This window comes from Malaclemys terrapin, chromosome 1 (assembly GCF_027887155.1).
Source record: "Malaclemys terrapin pileata isolate rMalTer1 chromosome 1, rMalTer1.hap1, whole genome shotgun sequence".
Classification (NCBI taxonomy): domain Eukaryota; kingdom Metazoa; phylum Chordata; order Testudines; family Emydidae; genus Malaclemys; species Malaclemys terrapin.
The window spans coordinates 167,984,612-168,000,001 of NC_071505.1; positions in this window are offsets into that span (position 1 = coordinate 167,984,612).

Consider the following 15,390-nt stretch of genomic DNA (forward strand, 5'->3'; position numbering starts at 1 on the left):
CGCTGGGCAGAGGAGACATGTGGGGCTGTCATGTGTCCTCCCCTTTAGATTGTGGCCCCCCAGCATCAGGAGGCACGAGTTGTCCGTGCCTCTCACCTTTGGCGAGTCTCATGACTTCTCTGATTCGCAGGTTGATCAGCTGGGTCAGCAGAGGCCCCATGTTTCTATTTTATTCACTGTATTGTCTGGCTAGTTAAAGCAGCTCCTCTGGTGCTGGTGACAGCACACTGAGCAAGGGGCAGGGACGGAGACGTGAGAGCCATTCTCAATAGCACTGGCTGGAGCTTGCTACTGGTGCCACGTAAGGTAGATGAATGTATGGTAGTTCTTTCAGGCTCCGAGTCTCCAATGTATTTCTGTGGCGTTAAAAGGTGTATCCTTATTTCTCTCCACAAATGTGCTCATTTATGACCTGCCAGGTGCAGGGAAGAGACATGTGGGGAAGGAGGCCCCTGCATGTCCCGCCAAGGGGCCAGTTGTTGTACTTTGCTTTTTCCTCAGAAGCTGGTCCATCTGGATGGAAATATTACTCATGCCAGGCCCAGCTTTCTGCAGTGTGTGCTAATGGTTTGACTAATTTAAGGTTTATTTTTTTAAATGGCTTGTACTCTATTTTGTATATGAGATATCAGCCTAGTACTGCATAAATAAAGATTAGAGAGTGGATGATGGGGCTTTAGCTTGTGCTGCTCCTGGCGTTTGGCTATCTGGATTTCACATACTTATCAATAGGCGGCAAAAGAAGATGTGTGAGCCCCAGTGGCCACAGCACAGAATGACACTGTCATGCTCAACTCTATGCCCCCTTGGGTATCCACGGCCAGCAGGGACAGCGTGGGGGTACTCTGTGTCCAACCCAGCTCCCCATTGTGGGCCCAGACTGTGTCCTGAGGGGGCATACTGTTCCTGTCCTGGAGCTCAAGAGGTTTAGCTATGCCCGTTCCTGTCCACCAGAGTAAATGAAAGGTCCATGTTGCATTCATCCTTGATCGCCATTTATCACGTGATGTCAGTGGGGGAGATCTTGAATGGGGAGAACTGGGCCACAAGGTGGGTGAAAGGTTCATTCTGTGCCCATCCTACATCCCCAGTGATTGGGGAAGGGGGGGGGGACCCTCTGTGCCCATCCCTGATGCCTAGTGCAATTTTGGGGTCAAAATGACAAGTAGCTGTAGCATTTGCTTTATGAGCATGTTATCCCTCAATCTCCCCTCTCCTGTCACTTCTCTCTCGGGGTGATTGCCAAAAAATCAAGGTAATTGCAAGGTGAGGTTTGAGTTGGCTCCAGTGGCTGGTGAAGGCTGTCCACTGCCATGGGGAGAGACCCCACTAACATACTTACTGCCTGGGAAGATGGGACCTGGGAGTGCCATAGAAGTGCCCTGTGTATACAAAATGCTAGTGCTGTGCTCGACCATGAGGAAGAGCCTGCTTCAAGTCCAATCTGACTCTCTCGCTCCCTGGGTTGCATGATGCTAAGTGTGCAAGCAAAACCACCCCAGTGGCTCTCAGTGCTCGGCCGTGCAGGAGAGCTGAGTCTGATACCCTGGTCTCTTGGTACAGGGGCTAGGAGTGCTGTTGGGTTTGGCCAACTATCCTACCAGCAGTGAGTTCTTCATGCTGCCACATGGGAGATCTGTGCTTGATTGCAGTGTCCTCTCCTGAGCTGCTGAGGGCTGGGGCTCAACCTCTGGGTGAAGTACGTTTCCCAATAAGTTAGCAAGTTGTGATGCAGTTGGTTTTTCTAAAACAGCAGTCTACGGGGCCTCTGTTCTCACCCCAGCCTCCGAGTGCTGCCTGTCACCAGCGGCAAAGGCAGAGAACTACAAACTAGCTCACACTTGGCAGGAAGCACAGAACCACAGGCTGCATGCGCACCAGAGGTTTCCTGTAAATTGCTGCACATCAAGTCTCCTAGGCATAGGGCAAGATGCAGCCCTGGCCTGACACTCCTCGCTGACTGGAAAATCCATACAGCTTCATAACACGGAGCACTAAAAAATGGGGGAAAAGGGGGAAGCAGGGGGGCTAGATCCATCCCTACGCTGGTGCCAGCATAGGGGTTTGATACATCTCCTGCAAAGGTGCTGTGGTGCAAGGCTGTATAGGGCCCAATGCACTGGACAGGGAGAGAGTGGAGTCACTGGAGGGGAGGATAAAGGGCTCATCCTTTGTCCCTCGGTGTAATCCACTGAAGATGTTCGAAGAGTTTAACAGGTTTCTGCTATAGTGCCTTTCATTCCAAAGCCTCACACTTACTATGGGCTCCAGCCTTCAGGCTTCTGGACTAGGCCAAACTCCAGTTGACTCCAGTGGGATTTATGCTCGAGTAAGAGCTAAACAAGGAGTGCAGGATTTGGTCCTAGAGATATGATTGCATTGAAATGCAGCCACCTCTAGGTTGGAGAACAGAAAGCTACTGGCCTACAGCGCATTGCATGGCAATAGCGGAGGGGAAATTTTGGTCAAGGTGATCCGGGCAAAAAGTGTTTTGGCATCTGTAACATCTATGAAGAGCAGGCAGGACATTGTTCTTTCAGGACCCATCTTAAATCTCTCTTTGTTCACTGCCTAGGTATTTGAATATTCCTGAGTTCTATATCGAGTGTTACTTGTGTTTTAAAAATTAACTGAACAGTTTGAAATGAACCCCTCAAAATGCCTGAGGAATTTTAGCTTTCAATACTCACAAAGGTATTTCAGATCTGAGTTATTGGCTGGCTTTGAGCCATAACAAAGAGATGAGAAAGTCCTAGCATCTGGGAAGTCCCTGGGGCCTTTCTTGGTTCCGCTTTTGCTGCAGTGTCTTTAGGGGGCAACAAGACATGCTCCTCTATCAATGAGTCATTTGTTTGTTGAGGTTGTAGGTTTCCCCATGCTTGCCATGGATGAGCCAGTGAACTGGGTCACCTAATTCACATTGGATCATTGAGGAATCTGGCTAGTAGAGTCACTTTCCAGAGGGAAGCTGGGCTTTGTCACTGAGAGGGGGAACTGCTGCATGTCTCGTTGTGGGTGTTACCCATCCACCTACACCTCTTTGGGCCAGATGCTGAAGAACCTCACACACTCGCAGCATCTGCAGCTGAAATGCATTGTGCCACATGAACTGAATTGTCAAATAGCTTGAAAACCGTCAAACTGTGGCTATGGACAGGCAAGTGACTCTGTGAAGTGACCTGGTGTATTTCCATCTAGTGGTTCTGGATTCCATGACCTCACTTTACAAGTCAAAAAAGAATGGGTCTGATTGTCCACTCAGTGACACCAATCGTATGCCACTGTAACTCCATTGACCTCAGTGAATTCACACTGGCATAAAATTTGTATTACAGAGAGGGGAATCTGGTCTGATACTTCTAACTGCCAGCAGTGCAATCTTGCTCTGCCATCCACACCACCAAGTGGTGCCCCACCTGCTTTGGACCCTACCAGCACTAGCAAAGAGTCAGCAGTGAGAATCACACTGGGGATTCTCCTGATGCTGTGGGAGGCAGAGGGTACTCCATCTCAATGCCCAAGTTGCATAGACTCTAGGGCTGGGTGGAGTTTCTTGTTTTGGTCAGTAAACTCAGCCAGTGTGACTGCAGGGAGCACATATGCTGAGTCACTTTCTGATCACGGTCACACTTAAACAATTTGTTACATCTCTTAGGTCATGTCTACACCGCAATCGGAGGTGTGTGACTGCAGCACATGTAGACATACCCCAGCTAGCTAACCATTGTAGTGAAGCCACGGCAGCACAGGCTGTACAAGCCCACACAGGACCCTGAGTATGTGTGTAAATGGATAGCCCGTGCTACTGCAGCTTCACTGACGTTAGTTGAGTGAGTTAGCTCAAAGCTAAGGTGAGTACATCTACATACGGTGCAGTCCCACTTCTGACTGCAGTGTTGACATAAGTTCAGAGAGATTTCTTATGACATGTACTGTATTTAGCAATTACCTAAGGAAGGAGACCTGGACATTGGCAAGCAACCAAATGCATCTGTGGGGTAGAATGTAACTGGTGGTGTGTTCTGAAATCTGTTTTCCCCCTTAGAGCCACCTTCCCAGGCTTCCCTTGTGTGCAGCCCACCTATACAGGCCAGCAGGAACAGCCAAGATGGGATTTCTTCCTTTACAGTTGCAGCCAATCCCTGTAGTCCACCAAACTATGTATGCATGACCCTCAATGTTCCCATGGGATCCCCATAGCTGGGCCAAGTACCCATGACCAGTCCCCCACAATTCCTCTTGAGGTCTCTGAATTCTCCAGGCAGAGTGTTTGAAAAGAAGGCAAATTTACCCTCCTGGGTAATTCCTGGGTCACCTTTCCTGTTCCCACACGCTCTCTTGCTTGCCAGAGTGGCACAGCAGGACTGTCAGAGAGTGAAACTGAACAGCCCCGCCACCCCCCCCCCCATGGTCCTGTTTGGAGCTACACTTCCCATTTTAACTTTCCTTTCAAACAAAACTCTGTCTAACATTGTTTTAATCATGCCTCTAGGGTAGGGACGTCCCTTCCCTCCACCTAAGTGAACACCAGGACTGAAACCAGGGCCTCAGTCCCCAGGGCCCTACACAAGCAAATCCGACCATGGGTGGGGATTTCCAAAGCACACGTCCCACTGACAATGCCCACCTAGGTCCTTTAGAAAATCCACCCCCATCCCTTTGTTGAGCGTAGATGCCACAGAATCAGCTCTCGTCAACGACGCAGTCAGCCTTACCTAAGGGTACTGAAGCTGAGGGGAGGGGCGTGTATTTTTGTACAGAGGAAGAATGGGCCAGTGATTAGAGCACTAGTCTGGGCTATGTGGAATTTGGGTTCAATTATCTGCTCTGCTACAGACTTCCTGTGGGATCCTGGGCAAGTCCCTTAGTCTCGCTAGACCTCAGTTCCTCCTGTGTAACATGCACTGATAACAGCACTGCCCTACCTCACATTGGTGCTGTGAGGGTAAATACCTTAAAGATTATGAGGTGCTCAGATATTGTGGTAATGGGACCCAGATAAGTACCCACAATAGATAGTCATTTTAGCGTCTGTATCACTGAAAAGAAAGGGCTACAAGGAATTACATCAGCTGAGGATCTGCTCTTATGTCTTGGAAGATCTTTGTGTCTCCTCTGCCTAGTTTCTTCTTTTCTCCCCCCTCCTGTGCTGTATGTCTGCACCTCCCTGTCCTGCCCACCTCTCTTACCGTTTCAGCCCTTCTCTTTTCTTTCAAGTTCTCTTTCATCACCCAGTACTGAGTCCTTATTAGCATTAAGTGTGATCAGTGTGGGTAAAGGCTCTTAGCATCTCACAGCACTGCAGGCCAGTTCTCACTTCCCCGTCACATGTATCACTAATATGCAAGTGGTTTGCGTTTGAGGTACAAGTTGCGAAGAGGGGACCGGGGAGTGAGAAACTGGGTCAGGAAAGTGGTTAACTCAAGGTTTCTGCCTGCTCATTCATCAGCTGCACCAAGCCCATCACCCCTCCAGTGCTTTTGCATCTCTGGTTCTGGGTGCTGTTGTTAAGGCCTCAGCCTTTCTCACCTTTATCTGAAATGCATTGTTCAAGATGGCAGGAAGAGATAAGAAAACCTCCACACAGCAGTTTTTGTAGGTTCTGTTTTCCGCACGCCTCTCGACTTACAGAACAATAGAGGGGAGATGTTTTCTGCTTTCATATCAGAGCTTGTCACAGGGCCCACTGACTGGTAGGGTACTGAAGATTAGCTCTACTTCAGTCCAATGCCCCAGGAGTCTGCTGCTCACTGCATGCCCTGCCATCGCTCATGCACGCTCTCTCTCTCATTCAGGTTAATTATCCTAATTTAACCTGCTCTGCCTTGTATGGGGTCGACACCCCAACACAGAGCTGCCCATTTCTAATTCTAGCTTTTACTTTCTGGTCTTCTCCAAAAGGCTGGAGTAGATTAGAGAGTCAACTGCTATTGTTGGGAGCAAGTAGAGGGCTGGATAACATGATGACCGTAATGTAATAAATGGAGTAGAGATGGGCCTGAGCCAAAAGCCCTTTGAAAACACCCCTGAAATTTGGGAACTTTCAGATCTAGATCCACGCTTTGCAGATAGTCCCTAACTCTACAATGGGATGAAGCCTGGATCCTCAAGAGCACCCTAAAATTAAGAAAAATTTGGATATGGATCTGAACTCTCTGTCTTATCCCATCTCTGATCGGTAACTACAGACAGAAAGGAATACCCAATGATGATCATGTGAAAGACTCAGGAGGAAATTCCCCCCTCCCGCTCTATGTACAACTACTAGGTGCATTATGGGATTTTTTAAACTTTCTCTGGAAGCACCAGGCATAGACGACTGCCAGAGCCAGGATGCCAGCCTAGCTGGCTTTAAAATAGTCTAATCTGAAATAGACTATGGTCCTGTATTCCCAAAAAGCAGACGCAGGCTGAAAGATGCTTCAAGAGGCACTTGGGACCAGGATTGATCTGAACAGCCCCTACAAGTGACAGAAGTTTGGGATTTGGACTGGCCAGTTCAGCGAGAATGCCCAGTGAGAGCTGTGGGCCTTGTCAGTGGATAGGATGGATACTATGGAGAAGACTCTAGTAACTGGGGCAAAGATTGAGATGCTGAATCCTACTGGAGTGGATGGTGCTTTTCTTCTCCCAAACTTTCCTGGTAGAACACAAATAGAATAGGAATAAGGTGCACAGTGGGCCCAGTCCACCAAGATCCCAAGTATTTGGAGCTCTCAAGCCCTTTAGTGATTTAGGGAGGCTTTTGAATGAAATACTATTCTGAAAAGAAAATATGGAACTTGAACTAAAAGACATCTGTTCACATTCTGCACTGCTACTAAAGATCATAACATGTGATACAACTGCTTCTGGCCTTCCCATGGAAACTAGCACATGTCAACACCTGGCGGGCACTTGCCAACCAATCAACCACATGACAAGTTGCTAGTGATGCACTACAACACCTGTGTGTTCTCCTATAGACTTGCTTCCTGTCTTTGTTTCCCAGCAGTCTGGAGTGATGAGCATAATGAAATGTAGGTTTATATTGTTCTCAAAGTGTGATTTGGTTAGTCACCTGATTCGATTTGGTTCTATACCCGCAAAACTTCTGGACACTACTCTCTTCTTTGCCAATGAGGAGGTTGGTGCTGGCAGTGATACCAAACTGCAAAGGCACATACTCTAACTGTAGTATGACTGATTGCATATCAGAGTTACATAACTTCCATAAGTTGGGTAACTTACATCAGTTTTAAAGCATCACCAATATAAAAATAAACAATCTGGCAAAAAAGTGAATACAGTAAAAATTCCCACAAAACTGGCTGATCTTATTGTAACCACCCCCTCAAATAAAACCCAGAGAAAATGCACAGGCTCCAGCTGGTACAGAATGCAGTTGTTTGTCTTCTCCATGGCTCAGGCTGCTGTGAGCACACCAGGCCAGTGTTTAAGTCTCTCCACTGGCTCCCAGACAGTTTCTGATGCCAGTTGAAGGCTTTGGTACTAATCTTCAAAGCAACTAATGGACCAGTTCCCAGCTATATCAAAGCCTGTATTTCAATGTATGAACCACTTAACAGCTGCACTCCTCTGGGGCAATGCAGATCACAAAGCCCTGAACGAAACAGGTGAGAGCCGGGGACAGAGCATTTTTAGTCAAGGGGATCTAGCTATGGAACAAACTGACAGGGGAGATCAGGTGAACCCAGAGCCTGACCATCTTTAGGAATCATTACAAAACCTTCCACTTTGAGAGAGCCTTTCCCCCATATGTGATGCTGACAACATGACCTCCCATATCTATTCCGAATCCCTTCCCAACTCCTCCCCAACCCCCCCCCCCCCTAAAACTTACCCTAAACACAGTTTTGACCCTGCAAAGGGAGAAGTGCCAGAGACTCTGTGAAACCCACTAGTGCCTTTGCTATTGCTTATAAGTGGAAGGCATGCAGGCACCTAACTCCCATTTAAGTCAATATGAGTCAGGCACCTAAACCCTTTGAGGATCTGGGTCTCAGAAACTATGGTGTTGGGTGGCACCATAAAGCTTTGAGACAGATAGGGCTTGCAATGTGCCTGGAAAGATAACAAAATTGGGCCCTGTCTGACTAATGGTGGACAGGAACTCCAGAGCTGAGGGTCCTGCAAACAGTACAGTGCCCTTTCTCCAGTCCCCAGAGTTCATATCTGGATACTAGTGATGGGCTGAACTCACTTTCTGGGTTTCAGAGGAGGAACCCTTCTGGATCAACAATACCCCACCTGGGAAACAACCCCATTACAGCTGTCTCCCTTAATCCAGGAGCAGCTGGGGTTAAACAACAGAGTTTGTTTAGCAGGAGGGCCTTGTTAACCTGCCAATTACTAGGCATGATCTAGGCCGCTGAGCAGCGCTAGCAGCTAACTCCAGTTTGGAAAGGGAGGGTATCTGCTATCAGATGACATAACTAACATTACTGTTGTTAGTCTGTAAAAGAAGAAGTATGCCTGACAGCCAAGGTGGGTCTTATGATTTATTCTGCTCTGTTAAGAGCCTTCAACTAAAAGAAGCACCCAAGGTATTTGTTAACCAAGAGGGCTGGTGCCTCTGTTAGTGAGAGGAAGCAGGGGTGTGCTTGCAGGATTGTCAGGAAGATTGTCCTAGCTGGTCTCCTTTGCTGATAGCAAGTTTCAGGAGAAATGCAGCCTCTAAAGCCAAACTATACATGACTTGACTCAATGCACTGGATTTACAATAAACAAACATGAAGCCATGACAGTCTACAGGGTAGTCATGAAGTCAGCGCAGTTCTGTCCATGAAGCAGCCACATGCTCCATGTGAGAGGTATTGCTATTTACTAAGCAGATAGCTACTTAAAAGTGCAGCTGAGTTTTCCAAAGAGAAACTAGAAGGATGTCTATACTACAAACTACACTAACATGAATGAACTCCTTAAGAAAGATGTCAGTTATTGACTTCTTCATGTGTCCATCCAACTCACCAGCATTGACTCTGGATTGAACTTCAGCCAGTTCGCTCTCATTCGGGAGCTAGCTTTAGACCTCAGGAAAGCTAGACTACTGCACTCTGTACTGGGTGAAATCTTAGCTCTGCCATGCTATGGCCTAGTAGATGGAGCAATAGACTGTGGGTCTAGAGACCTGAGTTCTGTGCCGTGTCTAAGTCCCTTCACCACCTGTGGTTCTTTTTTTCCTCCCTCTAACCCTTCTGTTTGTTTAGCTGGGAAGCTCTTAGGAAGGAATTGTCTCTTAGGATGCTGAAAGCTCTAGGCGCTATTTCAATACTACTAGTAATGGGCACAGTGATTAAGAACTAACAGGTGGGAGGGGAGTGGCTGGGATATTTTTTCATATGGATGAGTATTTCCCTGTTCGGTATCTGACTAACCCGGTGTCTATGCTTCCTATTGTTGCTGTATTCTGTGCCATCCTGCGTCTTTTACTGATGAAGCTTCCTCATGTGGCTCATTACTAAACAAGGTGTATCCACTATCGGGGATGTTAGCATGACAGCAATGCTCAGCGTTGTTATTAGGGTAACTGTGTAGGTCCCACTGGAGATACTAGTACTCAGCACTGTTATCTCTGAGGGAGAAGTTGGATGACTAGGCAATGGCATGTGACAGACAGACAGAAGAGTTGATTCCTAACTCTATGGGGAAGTTATTTTTATTAACTCCTTTTTTGCTGAGTTTACAATTCAGTAATTCAGTTTTCTTTCCTTTTGAAAGGGGAAGAGCTCAATGTGAAAGCTACCACCAAAAGTGGAGGAATTAATAGGACAAAGTAAAAAAAAAAAAAAAATTAAAGGCTCAAGGAGGGAAACCGATTTTGCATGGAGGATGGGAGTGAAGGGGTCTTTAAGAGGCAACCATCAGATGCATGTTGAGTGGAATCCAGATACCTCATGTTTGAGGTGATTTCACATGTCATGACACCCCCATCCCTTATTTAACAGCAGACATTTATTATGCAAGCACAATGGTAAAAAGTAAAAATACAGGTTTCCACACAGCTCAAGTTCCAGCTTTGTGTCTCTGGTTACCAGACAGTGCATCTTGCCTAGAACTTCATGCTGCACACAGACAGGGAGTGGCTGGATAATATATTTCAAGTGAACATATCATTACAGAGGAGAGAGGGTGTTGGATGTATGTGTGAGAAGAGAATCTCTGAGAAGAAGCTGTCAGGCAGGTCTGGGATAGGATCAAAAAAATGTCATGGAGATGTATTTGTTAAAGATTGCCTTGATATAGGTTTATTTGGAAAGAAATGTATGGGGCTTGATGGCCAAAGATGGGGAGAGATAGAAAGCTGGAAGAGGGAGCTGCTGACTCTATTAATCTTGGACTTAAAAAAAAAAAGCCACTTGCAGGTGCGGGGGAAAAACAAATGTAGGGTTTTTTTGGGCTGTGTATGCTGAGAGAGCACATCAAAGTAGGGAGATGGTTATCCTGCTCTGTTGCTATGGCGAGATCCCATTAGGAATCATTGTTTAATTTTGGAAACCTCATTTCCAGAAAGAGGACAAGAGTCAATTCAGAAAAGAATAACAAAGGACTGGAGGGTGCATTAACCGACTAGCACAGAAAGGATGTTTGTCTCTTTAAAATAGAGAAGAGAATTTCCAGCACATCTCCTCTCTCCCTGAGTCTCTCTGCCAGAAGTGAGCAGACAGGAATGATAGGGCTGCTTTTGCCCCCCAATATTCTAGTTTTAGCTTCATATGACTGCTCTTACTGCTCACATTAGTGTGACTGAGGAGCATTGCAGCTGTCCATACTGACCCTGACATACATTTAGATGTGAAATAGTTGTAAGACTTGTTTGTCCTAAAAAACCTAGGAATCTTCTCAATGAATTGATCAAGAGGAACCATTTACAGATCTACATAGGTCTAGCTGGGGTAAGAAGGAACTAAGGGAGGACAAGAGTAAGGGTGTAAACGCAAGAGGGGGATTGTTGACTGGCACAAGGTGGTTTGGTATAAACAAGAGGGCTGGGATGCAATTGATAGAACTGGAAGTGACCCTTTCACTTGGGACTCTAAAAACTAGGCTGAGCAGAGCACTGGAGAATGCACTATAGACAAAAATCCTGTATTGGCTGAATGATAGACATGGACTGGATGGGACTTAGACATCCATATTGAGGTCTGCTTCAATGCCTTCTCCTTGCCCAGAGCTCCTTGCTGATGGTTCTGCATTCTCTCACCTCAAAGCTTCTCATTCCCTGCTGCTTGGTATGTGGTTATATGAAGGGCAATAGAAAGCTATGCCATTCCAATGCCAGTGTGCCCTGGAAGGAGACTTAGTTTACAGATTAGTAGTTGATGGCTGTGCCACAACTAGGATCTGGCTAACGGGATATCTTTGCTCTCGTGCCTGATAATCTGCTGGCAGTCACAATAAGACTTGATACTAGTCAGCAGCCACCTTCAGGGCTGGTCTTTGGTCTAACATCCCCTAGAGCGGAAGCCATAATGTACTGCTCGCCCTTATAACAGTCCCCATTGAAGACACTTGCCTATAGAAATAGCCCTTAGTTTTTTGTAGCTTGGTTGCTAACCTCTAAGGCTGGCTCTACTCACTGTCTTCTAGAAAGCTGCTACCATGCTTTTGTGTACAGCAGTGGTGAGCTGCAGAAGGAACCAAGAATTAAGACTGGAACACAATTAACAAGCACCTGTCCTGCCTGGTGCTGTTCAGTGCCTTAGCTGATCACTGATTACCCATCTGCCTGGGTGAGCTTTTGAGGCCTCACTAGGCTCTGATTGTAATCTGAACCAGTCTCTCTACAGCCACTGTTAGCAGGGTTCGAGGCCCAGTATGGTCTCTGCCCAGAGACACTTAGTCTGAGAGCCATTTGGTACTGCCATGCTCTGGACTACTTATGGGGTCTGCCATAGTAACAGTTTGGCCAGAATAGTTCATTTAACAGTGCCAAGACCTTGCTGACAACAACTGCATTTTCTACATGATGGTATGGTTAAGTTCTGAGCTCACTGTCATTAATTCGGGACTTGCGCTCCAATCACATCATGTTTCACCTTCCTGCTGCTCATTCACTGGTGCAAAAGAATGTTCATGCTGCCATCTAGTGGAACAAAGCAAATGCAAGAGATGTCCCTTTTCATTCATAACTAGCACATTGCAGGATTTTTGTTTTTCTCATCTGTTTCTATTCCCTCAGATTTATTTATAAACTGATAAGAGCTGTAAGCATACAAGGACCCCTGAATGATGAGCCCTTTCTTAGGAGAGGGGATGGAAAAGCTATTGTAAAAACCACTTTATAAATTATTTAAGACTTGTATGTTATGAGCTAAATTTACAAATTGGCCCAATCAGATTAACTAGCAAATGCAGTTCTGAGACCCTACATTTTTTTTTGTCTGCAAAAGCAATTTTTGCACGCGCACAAAAAAGGAAATGAACACACAAGTAAGGTAGCAGATAACTAACCTACTGATTTGCAGGCATAATTTAGTTCTATAATTGCTCAAATTCAGGTTTTGCAGGTGTAAAAATGTATAGATACAAAGCTAGAAGCGACTTTAGAATACTGGACCCAGCATTTTAAAACATAATATTTGATCATCAGTTTCTTTCACTCACCTGCCAGAATCTGGGTTCGGGTGTCTGAACTCCTGTAGCAGTTATGATACTGCTACTACTTTGCTCTTGCACAGCACTTTGCAAGCCCCCATTAATTAATTGTCTCCACCTCCCTTTTAGGGTAGGTCAGTATTGTTGTCCCCATCTTACAGATGGAGAAAGGGAAGTTGTGATTTTTGTCCAAGGTTGCATGGCAAGTTAGAATAGAACCCAGAAGTCCTGAAATCCAGTCTCTACCTCTGACCACTACATATGCTGTCTCTCAACCCTAAAGTAGCACAGGGAGTGTCGGAAAGCGTTCCTCTTTAGGCACTAATGCCATTGTCTCCTGCAGGGGAAACAGACTATGAAACAAACCCTGCCAGGTAGAATGAACTGATTAAATGCAATGTTTTGACGTAACTATTTGTACTGTTTAAGGCTGCTGAGAGTCTCTGACTTGGGAGATTAATTGGCTTGCTTAAACTTTGAACTCTTTATTCCACTGGCCTTTATTGTGTAGATGTCGAGGGCCTGGATCAGAGGCTGACCTTTGTCTGTGGTTTAAAAGCAAATCTCTGATCCTTAAAGGACTCGGTGACGCTACCCGGGGCATCCTGGGCTGTGAGGCACCTCGCTACCACCAGCCCTTAGCGTGAGGAAGCCTTGTCTGTGTCTGCCAGCCCGGGGATCAGCTCCCCAACTCCACCGGGCATGAGCAACCACAACCACTCCCCTCTCAGCCTGAACAGACCCCGCTGTCACTCTACAGGTTCGCAATAGGCACACTCCAAGCCCAAGCCCTCCCAGCATCTCCCTGGCGTGCCCACCTCCTGGTCCACTGGACACTCTCAGTATTCACAGATTTGCTTCTTCCAAAGAAGCAGTACACTCCAGCTTACCAGTTCCCCCTCAGGTCACCGCTCCACTTTACACACAGCACTTAGAGATGTTTTTAGTGAAATCAAGTATAAGTTTATCTGACAAAGCGTAGAGATTCAAGCAAGTAGAAGTAATGGAAACAAATGGTTACATATCATAAAATCATAACATAAATTTTGGAGCTTGGACTTCATTAACAGGATTCACTCATGTCTTAATATAATATAACATATGGAGATATACCTATCTCATAGAACTGGAAGAGACCCTGAAAGGTCATTGAGTCCAGCCCCCTGCCTTCACTAGCAGGACCAAGTACTGATGTTTGCCCCAGATCCCTAAGTGGCCCCCTCAAGGATTGAACTCACAACCCTGGGTTTAGCAGACCAATGCTCGAACCACTGAGCTATCCCTCCCCCCTTGTAGAGCAGTGGTGTGCAAACTGGCAGTGTGCCCTGCCCCCCTCCCCCCCTGGGGTGTGTGTGTGCGCGCGCGCACGCGCATAAGAGGTTCTCGGGGGCAAGCTGCAAAGACACTTCAGCCTTTTGCACTTTAAAAAAACCAAACATCCAAATAAAAGCACAGGCTGGCTTATTGTCAACAATTGGTAAGTTTCATACCTACAGTAGGACTACTATGCCTTTAAAAATTAATGTTTATACTAATTAATTTTAAAACTCATTTAATAACTGATATTTAAGGCATAAACCGGCAACATGTATAACAATAGTTGAGAGCCCAGGACCTCTGGAGTGAGTCAGACCCTCTACCACTAACCTGAATGACTGAACAGGCTCATCTGTGTTTCCGGTGTGAAAAACAGTTTGATTACAAGCAATGGGCGGGGCATGACTGGAAACGTTGGTGCACCACTGTCGTAGAGGATTGCTCAGCAGAGCTTTATGGCCAGGCTATCTGTGATTCCTCTTTCATGAGATGTGACACATGGCCGGCCGGCCTCCTCAGTGAAGGATAAAATCTTGGCCCCTCCTTTTTACCCCCCACCCCTTTTAATGCAGGTACAGACTATAGTTTCAGTTCTGGCTAGGGGACCTCCTGGGGTATCTTGGGGTTCTTTTGTCTTTGTAAATTATCCTTAGGCCTGCACCTGGCCCAGACAGCAAACATAGCCTGTATCCATGGATGCCCATTGTTCTGCATGCTGATTGACTTAGCCCTGAGGCTCGCCTTGCCTCAAGTGACAAGATTTACATCAATAATTTTGGAACCTAATATTTTCCACTATGAATATCTCTTAACTATATCCCATAGAACCCTCTTGCAATGATTACGATGACCAGTGGTCTACTGGTTCCTGGTGGAGACCTCACACGCCACTCTGGAGAACTATTATGTAGATACCAGACCCAGGGCATCCCTGTAAAACCCTGTGCATCCACTTGTGCCCTCTGCCAGTTGTCCCCCAGGGTCACAGACCCTCACTTAACTATCTCCTTTTGTTCTTGGTTCTATGAAGAAGGCTCATTCCACCCTGTAGCCAGGTCAGCCTACAGTGGCGCTGGAACATTTTTAATAGTGGGGGTGCTGTAAGTCAGACCCCTTACTCCTGTCCAGTCCACTCCACCCCATCCCAGAGCTAGGAGTGTGGGGCTGGGGGTGCAGAGCTGGCGGCGCCCTCCCCCCCCCCCCACATCCCTAGTTCCTGCACCTATGCCAGCCTATGGTGCCAGCCACTCTAGGGGAGGCAGCAGTGGATGCTGGACACAGGCTGAAGGTCTTTCAAACTGAAATAATCATTGTTCTACAGCTGACAGGGAGAAACCCCTGTGTGAGGCACCCAAAGAAATCTGTATGCTGGGTGTGTGTGTGGATCAGGCAGATTATAACAGGAGGGAGAAAAAGTTTCTTATTTTCCACCCTCTACTACCCTAGGAGTGATGGGATTAGAAATGGGATACTCCT